Raw genomic sequence first — 15,990 nt, 5'->3', positions numbered from 1 at the left:
AAGTAATGTACAGACTGCAAGTGAAGCGGGAGTTGTTGTTCCACCCGCCCAACCCACGAGATGTCGTAAGCAGCGAACACGCGCTAAACGCGCTGATTTTGTGTCTTCCGCCTCCACTGCACCGATCCAGAGACAGTGTAATAAACTATTTGTGAAGCTACGCATCCAGGATAAGACCTTCAATTTTCAATTAGACACTGGTGCGTCTGTGACTCTCATAAATAGTGCTACGTATGCGGCTATCGGCCGCCCTAAACTTTCAGCGGCAAAACATTCTTTGGCTACTTATAGTGGAGAACAAATTCCTGTGTTAGGTGTATGTAGCGTTCCAGCCACATTCCGTGGCAATACAAAAACAGTTTCATTCACAGTGCTCCGCGCTACAGACAGTGTAAACATTTTCGGATTAGACTGTTTTGACTTGTTTGGCCTGTCTATCCAAGACAATGTGTTGCAAATTAATTCTGTTGTTGTTCCTCAAGACAGCATAACCGATTTGTGTAAACGATACAGTGACATATTTAAAGACGAACTAGGTTGTGCTGCGAACTTTGCCGCTCATATTACGTTAAAAGATAATGCTCAGCCTCGATTTTGTCATGCTCGTCCAGTGCCTCACGCCCTCCGGGCACCTGTAGAAGATGAACTTCGTCGTTGGCAAAACAACGGTGTTATTCAACCCGTTTCAGCGAGCCAGTGGGCTTCTCCCTTAGTTATTATAAAGAAACCGTCTGGCAAGTTACGTTTGTGTGCTGATTTTAAGTCGACAGTTAATCCTCAGACTGTCATTGATTCTTTTCCTTTGCCTAGATCGGACGAGCTGATGGATAAGTTAGGGGAAGCTCGTTTCTTTTCCAAAATTGATCTCCGTGAAGCATATTTGCAATTGCCCCTCGACGAGCAATCACAACAGTATTTTGTCATAAACACGTCGTTGGGGTTGTTCCGTTTTCTGCGTTTGCCTTTTGGTTGTGCGTCAGCTCCAGCTGTTTTTCAGCGTTTTTTGTCACAACTTCTGGCTAATGTGCCATCATGTTGCAACTATTTGGACGATATTGTTGTGTCCGGTCGGACGCCTGCTGAAAATTTCCGTAATTTGGAGTGTTTGTTTACAGTGTTGTCTCAGGCAGGCCTACGTTGCAACATCGATAAATGTTCATTTTTCCTTACGGAGATGGAGTATCTGGGACATGTTATTAATGCTCAAGGCATTCATCCCTCCCAGTCACATTTAGCAGCTATTCGTGATTTGCCCGCCCCTCGCAATCTGCATGAATTGCAAGCAGTTCTTGGCAAATTGACATATTATATTAGGTTTATACCTAATGCATCACAGATTGCTGCACCGTTGCATCGTCTCCGCTGTAAGAATGTTCCGTTTGTGTGGTCAGCTGATTGCCAATCAGCCTTTCAGCAGCTTAAAGAGGCTTTATTGAATGATCGTTGTCTGGTCCATTACGACCCTAACAAGCCTCTGGTGTTAGCTTGTGATGCCTCTTCTTTCGGCCTCGGTGCTGTGTTGTCTCACCGAGTCGGTAACACCGAACGTCCTATTGCGTTCGCATCTAAATTGCTAAACAAAGCTCAGTGTAATTATAGCCAATTGGACAAGGAAGCGTTGGCTATTGTGTTCGGTGTCACAAAATTCCATCACTACCTCTATGGTAGACCATTCTATTTAGTAACAGATCACAAGCCCCTGACGTCACTGTTTCATCCGTCTAAACCAGTTCCTCAGCGGACAGCTCAAAGACTACAACGTTGGGCTCTTTTGTTATCACAATACCAGTATGAGATACTGTATCGCCCTACAGCTCAGCATGCAAACGCTGACGCGCTTTCTAGATTGCCGATTGCTGCGGATGATGTCTTCGATTCCTCTGAAGATTCTTGCCATCAGATTGACGCCGATGAGCATCAATCCCTCCTGGATTTTCCGATTGATTATCGTCAGGTGGCACGTGAGACAGCTACGGATCCTCATCTGAGTTTACTATTACGTTTTGTTCAACGTGGTTGGCCGTCCAAGGCAAAGGACATATCGGATCCTGTGGTTCGTCGCTATTATCCGCAACGTCATCTGTTGTCTGTTTCGCACGGAGTTTTGCTGTTACGCACCGAGAATGACCAGCTTCGTGTAGTGGTTCCCCAAGTGCTCCAATCAAAGGTCCTCGACTTGTTGCATCAAGGTCATTGGGGAGTGGTCCGCACCAAGCAGCTTGCCCGCCGTCATTGTGCATGGATCGGCATTGATAAGCAGATTACGCAGATGTCTACAGATTGTTCGACGTGTGCCGAACACCAAGCTGCTCCGCCTCAACGCTATTTTGAGTGGGCACGCCCTGCCGGTCCCTGGCAGCGAGTACATATTGATTTCGCTGGTCCATATTGGAATTCTCGTTGGCTCATCGTGATATATGCATTTAGTAATTTTCCATTTGTTGTGCCCATGCAGTCTACAACGTCTGCACAAACTATACAGGCGTTGACTTCAATTTTTTGTATTGAGGGTCTTCCAGAAGTTTTAGTGTCTGACAATGGTCCACAATTTACCTCTGCTGAATTTGAAAGTTTTTGTTCTGCCAATGGCATTCGCCATGTTCTTACTCCGCCGTTCCACCCTCAATCGAATGGTGCAGCGGAACGTTTTGTACGCACATTCAAGGATCATATGGACCGCCTTCGTGCTACGCACTCTCGTCAGCAGGCCCTCATCACGTTCCTGTCGTCGTACCGGACCACGCCACGCGACGGCCCTTCGCCTGCGGAGCTTCTCCACGGCCGTCGTCATCGCACCCTACTACGGTTGTTGCACCCCCCGGATCGACCCGCCGCTTCTGAGCATCGCACGCGTTTTCAGCGCAACGACGCCGTTTTTTTCAGAGTTTATCACGGTCGCCGTCGTTGGGAACGTGGTACCGTGATAAGTGTCCAGGGTCGAGGTTTTTATACTGTTCAAGGTGCCTCTGGGGTGCACAGGAGGCATCAGAACCAGTTGCGCCGCGCTGGCCGCCCGGATTCTGCCGCTCGTTCTTTGTCCACAGATTTGGTCCGCGGCGGGTTCCAGCCGTGCCTTCCGACTTCGCTGCCGCCCCCAGGGCAGCAGCAGCAGCAGCAGCCGTCGCCGCTACCACGCCGACAGCCCGTCCCGTTGATGCCTCCCGCGCAGCTTCATTCGGGAGCGCCCCAGGTGGTCGCTCCGGCGCCTGCGGTCCCTCTTCAGTCGCCACCGCCTTCGGAGCAGATGGACGTCGACCCCTCAGCGGTGGCTGTGCAGCCTGTCCTGCAGCCGCTTTCCTTGGGCACCCCCAAGGAGTCTGACACCGCAGTGCCTTGCCCGGCGCCCACTCAGCAGCCGTCGACGCAGCGTCAGGAGACCCTGCCTCTCTTCGTGGGTCCCGACGCCCCATCGCGTCCAGTACCAGAAGCTGCGCCCGTGGTCACAGGCGTGCACCCTGACCTCGGTTTTCAGTCGGTGTTTCCCGAGGCCCCGCGCAGCCAATGCTGGGGTGCGGACCGGGGACTGCCACCGACGACAGTCTCCGCCCCGGTCTCTTCTGCTACGCCTGCGGCCAGACCCCTCCCCCGCCGTCGACGCTCGCCACGTCATTATTCAACGACGGTGCGGCGATTTGGGGGGGAGGAGTGTTATGTCCTAGCCAGTAATGCCAACCGAGCCCGCTGCCAAAAGGTTGGCAGCATCAAAGTCCGGACGCCGTCCGCATAAGCAGCGCCAGCGATACAGGAAATCGCCGCAAGTCTGCGCGCGCCACCGCTGGCTTCTGGCTTCTTAAGCGCTGGAGTCGCGAGCGCTAGGACAGTTCTGCATTCGCCGCTCAGTTGTGTACTCGTCACCGAATTGTGTACTTGCTAGTCAGTTGTGTGTTCATCGCAGCAGAGTTGTTGTTTGTCGTCAGCCGATGCTGACCAAGCCGCTTCGACTCGAACTAGACAGATTTCTGTAGACACCGAGTTCACTACTGTGTTACTGTATCTTCCTTAATAAAAGACAAGTACCGACTTTTATTTAATATGAGTGTTTGGGCTTTCATCTTTCTGTTCCCTGTTCCAGCGGACCGGTCGGCCCGCTATTAAAAGTGTGGCGGTGACTTCGTAAGCCATTTCCACAGCCAAGTGTTTGTCGCTACGAACACCGCCACAAAAACACTAAGCAGAGTCAGAAGGATGTAGGTTGCAGTAGGTACTGGGAGATGAAGAAGCTCGCACAGGATAGAGTAGCATGGAGAGCTACATCAAACCAGTCTCAGGACTGAAGACCACAAAAACAACAACACGATGAATTAAGGAATTCTAGGCGTGGAGGATGGTAGCGGGGTTCAAACCTCATGTCCAGCCAGAAAGGATTTGAATGAGTCAGAGGCGGTTGTGAGCTTTCTATTGGATTTTTTTTTTAATTTTTTTAATCAATGCATCACCACAAGTGTTGCTGAGTGTGAAGAATTCTCTTTGCAAATAATTAATAAACTTCAGCACTTATACCAACTTTGTTAACAAACTATAAGTAAGCAATAAACATAGATAAAGTTTCTAATTGTGACATCAAATAAAAGGTTCTCCATTGCTTGCACTGGTGCTTGGTGTCACTAACCGATGTGAGCTCGGCACGATGCCGGGAAAAATATGGCGATCCTTTTACCACCTGTCTCCTGTCACCATCTGATCTGCAGTGGCTGATAGAGCAGCATCCTTGGCTTACATTTCAGCAAGATAATGCCCATCTCCACACAGCGACACTTTCTACTGCTTGTCTTCATGCTTAAAAACCCTTCCTTGTCCAGTGAGGTCACAGGATCGCTCCTCATCTGAAAACATATGTAACATTATTGGTGATGCCAACTGGACAGTATATGGCTCAACATCCCTCAAGAGGACATCCAACAAATCTATCAATCAATGCAAAGCCAAATAACAGCTTATATAAGGACCAATGGCGCATCAACACATTACTGACTTGCTCCTTTTGTGAAGCTCTTTCTCTTGAATAAGTCGTCCAAATTTTTCTGCATTTGTGATCATTTGGTTGACTGTACATGTATATAACATTCATCAATTTCGGCCCCATGTGGACAATTTCTTCAAGGTGAGTTGTTTTTTTTCTATCTTAGAGGTTTTTCCCCATGTGGGAATCATGAATTGTGCACGTATAAGGGTTGTGACTATGTGACACGTGTAAGTTTCGATTGATACTGAAAGTGTGCTCAGGTAGTTGTAGTTCTTAAGGCGAGCGCTTGTGGTAAGCAACAAATCTGGGTTTGAATCCCGGACTGGCACAAATTTTCTTCTGGTCCAAATGGCTGATGTCAATATAGTGTCTCAGTACATGAAGTTATTTTGTAACATTTCGGAAGTATTCATAGCTAGCTGTATCATTCAGCAACAAGAAATGCTTTTTTTTTTGTTATCACATTTTATATCCTCTTCACTTCAGCCAGAATCAGTTATTTTGCCACCTAATTTGGTAAAGGCGTATACTACTTCAGTGTGTCATTTTCTAGTCTAATTCCCTCAGCATCAGCTGGTTTGTTTCAACTACATAGCTGTACCCTAGTTTTATTTTTGTCACTGTTCTTCATATGACCGCTTTTCAACACACTGTTCATTCCATTCAACTGCTCTTCATAGCCTTTTGCTGTCTCTGAGAGAACTACAATATCATTAGAAAACCTCAAAGCCTTTGTTGTTTGTCCCAGAACTTTAATTTCCCTCACAAATTTCTCCTTGATTTCCTTTACTCCATACTCAATGTACAGCCTGAGTAACACCAGTGGTACACTACAACCCAGTTTTCTCCACTTACCCACTGCTTTCCTTTCACATTCTGTGACTCTTGCAACTGCAGTCTTGTTTCTGTACCAGTCTTGAATAATTGTTCACTCCATTTTCTAAAAATCTGTGATACCTTCAAACTTCAAAGAGTGTATATAAGTAGAAATTGTTACAATCTCTTTCTAAATCCGGCAATGCTATGAGAAGAAGAGCATAATATGTTATTTCTCAAGACAACAAATCTCTTGTGAACATTTACTAATTGTACACAGCCAAATGTGGTATCACTAGAAAGAGTTTTATTTGGCACTGCATACCATTTTGTGCCATGACTTACTATTTTTTGAAAATTTTAATAAAAAAGACACTTTTAGCTATTGTAGGCAAAAGGGCGTCATGGATGTCCAGGTTCATACCTCTAATTTACGAAGTTAATTCATTAATCACAAATAAGAGATGGTCTTTCTATACAATGTTATCACAAATGCCTTTTTATTTGTTTTAAAGTGCTTATTAACTGGATAATTTGTACACAGCATTGTCATAAACGTTAACTATGACCACTAAGGTAGTCCATTATCTCTGGCCATCATGCAAGTTGACATTTCTAAACAAATATACTTTCCGAATAGCTAAATATATTTGTCATTTGTGCCTTGAATTGTAATTTACGTATTGCTCCTATGGTCTAATGTGCTTACTGTAGTTGAAAATGTTTGTCAACTTAAAGTTTCGGGTTGTGTAGCCCTACTGCCAACCTCCATGGGGTCTATGGCAGAGGGTATGCTCCACTATAGTAGTGTTCCTGTTTCCTTCTCGAATGGAGCATGGGAATAATCATTGTTTGACACACTCACAATCCCTGCATGAGCAATACATGGGGGGGTGTAGCATATTTCTAGAGTAATCGTTTATAGCTTTTTCTCAGAACTTTCACAGATTTTCTTGGGGTAGTTTATGTCTGTCTTCAAGAGTTTGCCATTTCAGTTCCTTTAGTGTGTATATGACACTCTCCCATGAATTAAACAAATTTGTGGTCACAGATGCTGCCCTTCTCTGTATAAGTTCAGTATATAAGTATATCTAGTATAGGTACACATGCTTGACCAGTAATCTAAGATGGGTCGCATAATTGATTTATAAGCAATCTCTTTAGTAGACTTGTTACACTTCAAGCATTCCAAGCACAAAACACATTTTAGAAAACACAGAAACGTATATACAAGGCTGTACGATAAATTCACAATTAGTATTTCCCATTATTCAGTTCATTTTCAGACATGTTTCTCTTCATTCCCACAACAACCCATATCCCAGCAACTACACTTACTCCAGATGCTGTCATTATTTGAAACTGTAAACGTGGAAGAGCATCACATGACTCATCTGGTACCTTGAAGAAATGCATTTCCACATTTGAATTGGAATGTTGGAATATCCCACATCTTCAAGATACTAAAATTTTCAGACGATACAATACATTTTCCATGTATTAATATTATGCTAAAATTTTCTTTTTCTACTCCGTTAAGATGAATGTGGAGGGATTAAGGCTAATGCTCTGCAGCAAATCCTAATATGTTTGCTTAACATTTTGATAAAATGGCCTTTCTGTATATATTGCAATAAATGCACATAAATCACTACATAACTCAGATATTATTCTATGTCTTAATATTATGCTTAAATTATGTTTTTCTGCTCCATTAAAATGAATGTGGAGGAATGAATGCCAATGCTCTGCCAGTAATCCTAATATATTTTCTGGATGTTCTGTTAAAATTTATGAATTGAACATATGGCCTTTCTGAATATATTGTAATAAATGCACATAACTCAGTTCATAACTCAGAGTTTCTTGCCAATAGAAGCAAAAATCGTACAAATTATGGCTAGTTCCCAGTGTCTTTGGCGTTATACTCTACTCATGGTTCATTCTTTGACTTATCGTCGGTTGTATACATTAGATTAGAAACTCTTGATGATTCCTTCTTTTGGTAGGAATGGTACAAATCGCCTTAGATGGTATGTTCTTCTCATTTATGGGTACATGACCCCAATTGGGATTGGTGGAACTCCAGTCTAATCAGACAGTTGGAATGTGTGATCTTCAGATGCATCAATGAAAGGGCTAACTTGTGAACAACAGAATTGCACAAATTGTGTTACCTGGCAGTGCTGTTAGTTATTTCTGTGTGAAGCCCTTCCTTTACTTTCAACAGAAATATTATTTTTTCTGTAGAATTTTGGCCACCATTCCTTAAACGTTAGCACCTCTCCTGTTTTTGATATTTTCATTTCAAAATTCATCTTTTCGTGGGAGTCAATTATTGATTCTGCATCTTTCTTCACAAAATATATCCTATCCATCTTCCTAATTTTCCCCTTTATCTGTTGAAATCTCTATCACGTGCAAGGTAGCACTACCCTCCTGTTGGAAAGTAATGGGTGATGAATTGAAACCTTCACTCTGCCACAAGCATTAAACAAACCTCACCAGTGCATGGTTTTTATTTTTGCCTCCAAAACAGGCTTCATCAGAGCTTTTTCGTGATAGAGGTAACATATGGCCATTGCACTCTGTAACTCGTGCACATTAAAGATATTTAATGAAATCTGACCCAAGTTAAATGGAAATTGAATTGGTACTTGAGGTAATTGCAAATTCTGCATACAATCAAACGAGAGGCCTGCAATGCTAGAATCAGTGTCAGTTTTTACTGTAACTGTGTGTAATTTCTTGAAGAATTAATCACCACACCTCTTGTGCACTATTAACTCAGCTATTGCTGCCCTTTTACCAGCATCATTCAGAGATGGACTTTTGATTTTTATCCAAATCTCTTCACATGTACTGCTCGTATACACCTGTGGTTCCCCAGATTTTAAATTAAAGTGGAAAGTTTTCAAATGAAATTGACAATCAACGTGAATATCCATTTTAATAGTTTTGAACATGTGCCACATAATCTGCACATGTTTGGGGTCAAGATAATTAGATTCTTCATTGGCGTAATGTGCTTCCCGGATTGGAAACGATTCGATGTGCTTTTTATTTCCACTTCTTAAGCCACTGGTTCTGCATGGCCAGGGTTACATTTTCCCCTCTTACAACACACCAGTGCCTGTGTTATTCTGAATTACGATGCAATGTCCCATGGGACAAGGACCCTCTTGATAAGTGGGTTATCTGGATTCGAGTGCCACTCTGGCAAAAATTTTCATTGTCATCACTCCATTATACAGCTGTTGGTTGTCCATTTTCGCAACTGTGAATTCATTCCAGGTTTCCTCCTTTACCTCTTGGAGATTTACCTTCTTTTAACATATTGCTATATTCACCCATTGCTGACATCACCAACAACTTTGGAAGGCAGTTTTACAAACTTGAATCTTTCCTTCAGACCTTGATAGCCAACAAATGCATCACTACAATTTTGGTTTCTTCCCACTAAATTCCTTATCACTTCTAGGCTTCTTTCTTGCACTTGTTTTACTTCTATGAGGCTTTGAACGATTCCATCCTGTTCATTTTTTGTTCTATCTTGCTGCCCTCTGTCATCCCAGTTGCCATGCTTTTTATCTGACAACTGGAAACAGAATGACATATTCAGTTGAACTTAATGTTCTACATTATTATGTTCGCTGTGGTAGTTAAACGTTAATTTTGAAGTAATACTAAATTTCAGGTTAAGACACACGTGCTGATATAACCATTACGTTTTAGTTGGTATCTATTCCCTCTCCAATTTATATATGCTTCATTTTCACTCTGATCATTATATGGCTATATGTTTTGGAACCTACACTGCATTCTTTCTTTTTCCGTTACTCCCTGATATTTGTCACTAACATCACGACTGTCTGACATCTTACCACCAATAACAAAATAGATTAATAAAAGAGTAAGAGGAATATTGATTATTCTCCCTGCCTTAAACTGAGTTGATAGTACAAAATTTTTAGCGAGCCCAAATCTTTTGTACCTGTGGGCTTTCACTTCGAGAGAATGTGATAACAATGGCTGTATAACAATACAAAATGTTCCAGGACATAAGGGATTTCTTTACATCTTGATTGGGCTACATCCTTAAAGCACAAACACATATGTAACTCAATGCTGTCAAAAATGGATGTGTTTGTTTTTGTAATATTCCCATTCATTTACAAAATAAATCAGTATTGCTTCTTCTGTTCTTACCTTACTCCTAAACCTGATCTGATCATTCTTGAGGTCATGTATTACTAATATTTACAATCAAAAACACTCTTGATCACAAATTATTTATTCTGGTGACCAGTTTCGACCACAACTGTGGTCATTTTCAGACCAAAGATTAAGAACCTCCTTCTGGTAGTAAATGAGCACTGTAGTGATTTACCAGCAGGAGGAGGTTATTACTCATTGATATTAAGATGACCACAATTGTGGTCGAAACTGGTCTCTGGAATAAATAATTTGTGATCAAGACTGTTTTTGATATTAAATATTTATAATAGCATTGATCACTGCATAATCCCACAATGTATTCAAAAGTAATTTCATGTATTACTGCCTATTCACTCATCTTGTAGATATTTCCTGGTAGTTTTTTTACAGCTATGCATATGCTGTATTTCGTAAGTTATTAGGCAATAAATGGACAGATAGATCATAATCTACAACAGCAGTTGTAAAAGGCAAAGGGTGTGAAAGTAGAACAGTGGTTGAGAAGGAACTGAGGCAGGATTGTAGTCTATTCACCGTGTCATTCAATCTGTGCACTGAACAAGCTGTCAAGGACACTGATAAAAATTTGGACATGTTATTATAGTTCATGAAGAAGAAATTGTGGGTTTAAGGTTTGCCAATGACAGTATAGTTCTGTCACTGTTGGCAAAGGTCTTGCAGGGTAAGTTGAATGGAAGGAATAGTGTCTCGAAAAGAGATTATAAGATGAACATCAAGAAAAGTGGTTCCTTGTGGCTATTGTGATTAAGGAGTTGATCATCATTTGTTTTACATGTCATTTGTTTCATGGGTAACAGTGCTCCACATTTGGTAACTGAGGGATCAAGTGTTTTAATCCATAATTTTTTTTTTTATGTTTTGATGAGAAAGTCAAGATAATTACAATATTGTCCATGGGCGATTTTAAAGTCTTGATTACAGCTAGTTCTCTGCATTAAACACAGCTCTCTCTTCCTGGTATGACATAGATTGAACCAGAGGAAGGAAAGACTTCCTCCTTCTCATCCACTGGGTAAGTCTCCCCAGACCCAGTGTTCTGGGTGGCTTTCTCAGACACTACACTTTTCCCAAACCTCACCAGCCTTATCCTTCACCCCTCTTGTTTCCCCTTCAATGCTTCTACAAGAAGAAGGAGCCACTGGCTCCTAAACTTGAGTATTTCTACAATATTTGTATATGTTTTCTCCTGCCACCGCTTATTGAGTAGACCTGTATCTACAAAATTACACTATGACTTCAATGAGAGTTGAAGACACAGGCTCAGACCACTATATAGTTGAAATTAAAATCAAATTCACACCTTTAAAGAAAATGAGTTCCAACCCACCTCAGCTGATTAAAAATGAGAAGTAGCACCAAATAAAACAAATCATCAAATTAAGAAATGACCTAGGTGAACTGATATCTATTACAAGAAGAAACAAAAAACTATCAGCCTCAAAACAACAAAACAACTTCCAGGAGTTACTGCAAAATGCTTGGGAAACAACTGCAGTAGTACTAACTATTAACGGTAATATTTGAGAATAAAGATAGAAGACACACAGTAACAAAGAAAGTGCTGAAACCATGACAGAAGCATTTCATAAACGTTTGGACTGTGAAAAAGGCAAATATATCTTACAGATCGGTGCAAATAACACAACAAAAACCAAACCTAACAAATCAGGTTCTTAAAATTTCCTAGATGTTGACGGAGAACTCACAGATCAAAATCTGGTAAGGCTGTTGCTGAAATGTGAATATATTTAAGTCACACAGACATACAACAAAAAATGGCTGTCTGTAGTTGCAAATTTAAAACATTACAAAACAATCAAACGACCAGAAATAACATCTTCAGGACATAACATCTTCAGGACAAGGGTTGTTGGCGCCTTCAGTCCTGGTACTGGCTCGATGCAGCTCTCCATGCATGGTGGCTGGAGAGAAATGGGGAGCTCTCTAGTGCATTCAGTAAATTAAAATAAAACCGTGCACTTACAGACACGTAATTTTGACTAACATCCCTCGCCACTTTACGCCTTATACCATTATCAATGTATTTGCCGGTTCGCACCTAGAGGCACGAACCCTCCAAAAATTGTAAATAATAATCGTAGGACCGTCTACTTACAAACACGTAATTGTGACTAACATGCATCACTGCTTTAGGCCTCATTACAGTATCTATTAGTGGTGGGCAGGAAATCGGGTATCTGTTAGAAATCACAGTGACTGAGAAGTCACAGATATCACAGTAGCAACTTTACAGAATCTAACTGCGATTTCAGTCACAGTTAGCAGTCGCAAATAGTATTTCATATTCAAAGACGTGAGCCATCTATTGGTCGAATTTAGCACTGCTTTCTGCGATTTCAGTGACGAGTCGCAACTAAGAGTCGCAAGTAGCAACTAAAAAGCGTGGTTAACAGTGGCATCTGTTGGTCGAAGTTCGTACTACGTCCTTCTCTGCGGTACGCTATGGAGTCTAACTGCGATTTCCGTGACAAGTCGCAACTAAGAGTCGCAAGTAGCAACTAAAAGGCGCAGTTAGCACTGCCATCTGTTGAGCAAAGTTCATACTACGCTATTCGCTACCGAGTCAAACCACAGTCTAATATAACAGTCGCGACACTCACTGCTGTAAAAGTTGTTGCCGTTTGACAGATGGAGCGACACTAGCGCTCCAAGCGGTAGGTAAGGTGAACGTCAGACGCGTCGTAAGCATAATGTTTGTTTACATCCATTTCCTACGTAATTTCCGCATTATTTGAGTTATTTTCTTGCCTCCAAGGGTTTGTGTGGTATCAGAAGGCATATATGTTTCTAAAAATGATTCTAAAATAAGCGCCAGCACGGACAAAAATCATGAATAGAGTGGCAAGCTACAACACATTCGTGAAGAAACACTTGTGACATTGGACAGAATTGCAGCTTACCACGTTCATATCAAAAGAATATAAACACACAGATTCACATGTCAGAAGCACAGACATGTACCTCTACTTGCAAAAACGATCGACAGCTCGTTTATCGTTCTGTAGGCCTACTGCGTTTGTTTGTCATTTTCGCCTGTTGCCACAAGTACGACCTTCATCTTTTTATTATTCTAAGTGGGACAAGCAACTGCCAAATAGTGGGAAGAATATGCTGAAAACACTATAATGAGCTGATTACACTACATTTCACGAAAAACCAAATATTTGTATAATTTTCAAACAATCTGTCAGTGAAGAAGGTGCTGACAAAATAATGTCATCACACGAAAGAAGCAAGGGAAATTAAGTGACTAACAACAGAAGTGAACGAAATACATACCAAAGAAATCAGCAGCCCAAATGAGCCAACTTCTTCAGTTTCTTATTTGCTTTCTTGTTGTTAGAAACTACGTCTTGATTCCAATATTTCAGCCTGTAAACGAGTCTCACTTTAACAAATAACTTGATTAACAGCAGCTTAGTTTCTTCACAACATCCAAGAGGAAAACTTGGGACAGCCATCAACAAGTTCACATATAATTCACCACAGTTTTTCTTGTGAGAATGTTCATCAAAAACTGAAGCCATCTGATTTTCACAATCCCTAAAAAATAAACAAATATTTTCACTGCAAATAACCAAGCTTCCAAAATTGTCTTCGTAACTTTTGAAATGGCAATAAAATTTGTCATTTGCATCTAAGTCCTGGCTGTTGTCTACAAGTAGATTCCTGCACTTGACACAATTATGTAAAGAAAAAAGTTTCTTCAAGATGTAACCAAACACATATCTCATACTGTTTTGTTCTCCAAGGTCTGCTGGAACTTCCACATTTGGTAGCTTTGTTGCAGAACTTGTATCACTACTGCATAACAACTGTGGGACCTTTAATGTTTGAGCAGATTTCATGTCCAGTATTGCCTGACCCCAGTCAATTCCTTCACAATTACTGCTTGCCACATTAGAAGAATTTATCAGTTTGCTTAGTGTACAGTTGTTAAATGCAGCACAAAACTGCCTTGGAGATGGGTTGCTGCAAAAACCACCTCTCTGCCTTATAGTTGAAAAAAAGTTTTCCAATGTGTCTTGGTTAATTTTACGTGAGAATAAGTACAATTTTGTTCCAGTCAGTACCTCGGCAGCAAGCATTTCCAAAGCACATATATTGCTTAGAAGCCCCTTTACACATTTTATCCTCAGGGAGTAATCTTTTCCATCAGAGCCTACAAATTTCCAAGAGTGAATCCATGGCTTCATCACATGTAGAACATCCAGATGCTCTGAATCACTCCTAATACAGTTCCTTAGATGCACAGGCCCTTTCACACTGTATGTATTAAAGATATCAAAAATGTCATTAACTTTCTGACAAAAGTCTGAAGTGCCAGTTGCAGATAATGGCATACTACCACAAAACACAAGTGTGCCAATACCAGCTGCCACTGTATGGCTTAACACACGAACTGCAGTACCCACTTTCATTTTTGAAAAAGCTGGCAGTTCGACAGCTTTTTTAGTCAGCTTGGGAGCTAACTTGTATTTCCTGTGCAAGTCATTTGAATAGAGCTGAGAAATGTCCTTCCAAGAAGCAGTACCAACCAAACCATCATTTGATGTATGAATTATGTCATACCTAAATAGGTTGTTTCTGATGCTCTTAAACAAATGTGGGGTGTCATAGAAGAAATAGATCTTCTGCTCCTCATATACCAAACTTGGATTGTCTTGTGTAATTCCCAGTCTCTTTCTCCAGTCCACAAAATTTGAACCCTGATCAGTCACACAGGTCTTCACAACCAAGCCAATTTCCTTAAGTCTTTTGACTACTTCATAAAATATAGCAGTCAAATGAATAGCTCCCACTGTTCCTTTACAAAAACAGTAAAGCAATGGTTGTTTGAAACATGAAAAAATGCCATTAATCATTATCACCAACACAATGTTGGCAATTTTAGCTGTGCGTGTAAACCCCAAGTCCTCAAAACCAATAACAGTGTCAGAAGTGCTGTCATATGTCAAATTTGCCATTAGCGACATTTCATCCAATGACATATTCACAAGTTTATCATTATCAGAAAAATGTTGCACCTTTTGCTTTAAAAGATGGAATATATTGTCACTTATCCCACATTTTATTTGTATGCCTTCCACATACCTTTGTAGTGTACGCACTGATGGAAGCATAAAACATTCTGATAAAAACCTGTATGCCTGAGTGCTGTAATATAGTAAATTTAGAGCAAACAGCTTATTTTCGTCTTTCCATCTTGCAGCACGTTTCTCTTTCAATGGCATGCTAATCTGGCTTAACAACAAGTCAAGGGCATCTTTTTTTAAATATCGGGATCCTATAGTCTTTAACATTCGTTTGTCCTTGTTCACTTGCTCCTTCTGATACAATTTCTGTCGCTGTCTGTAGGCACTTTCCTTGTCCCGTAATAGTTTCGCTCGAAGTCTAGCGATTTGCACATTCTGACACTTCACACGCTTTTGCAAGACACGAACAGCTGCACTTAATCTAACCACTTCATCGTCAAAGCAGGTCTGTGTTGACGATTCACACGAATCTGGCACTGATACATGGTGAGCTGAACCAGCTGCTTCTGTGTCATAGGACTGTTTTACTGCTTTAGATTGACTGTCGAATCTTTGTGGCAGTTTCCTCTTCATCGTCAGCTGAGGTGGCTTATTTGGAATGTCAAACAGGGTGGGTACTGCATTCCACACGAGTTTGTTGTTGTCTGCGTTCATGAACTGGTTTTGTTCGAAATGTAGCGAACAAAACCTAATATTACTATACAAGTACACTGGGTCTTTCTTCATGAGGTCTTCTCGCCTGCTATTAACAAGCCATTTTCTGCTCCTAAAACGGAACATTCATCATTTATACACATATAGTTTGCAAGTGAATCCTGACGATACAGTTTAGTAACATGATGGTTATACCTCTCAGGATCCTTAGGAAACCTAAAAAAAGACAGCTTTGGTGTCTTCTTTCTGTTGTCGGTGCAA

The sequence above is a fragment of the Schistocerca piceifrons genome, chromosome 11 (assembly GCF_021461385.2).
Source record: "Schistocerca piceifrons isolate TAMUIC-IGC-003096 chromosome 11, iqSchPice1.1, whole genome shotgun sequence".
NCBI classification, from domain to species: Eukaryota; Metazoa; Arthropoda; class Insecta; order Orthoptera; family Acrididae; genus Schistocerca; species Schistocerca piceifrons.
The sequence above is the reverse complement of the archived record's forward strand: the minus strand, read 5'-3'. Positions refer to the sequence as shown.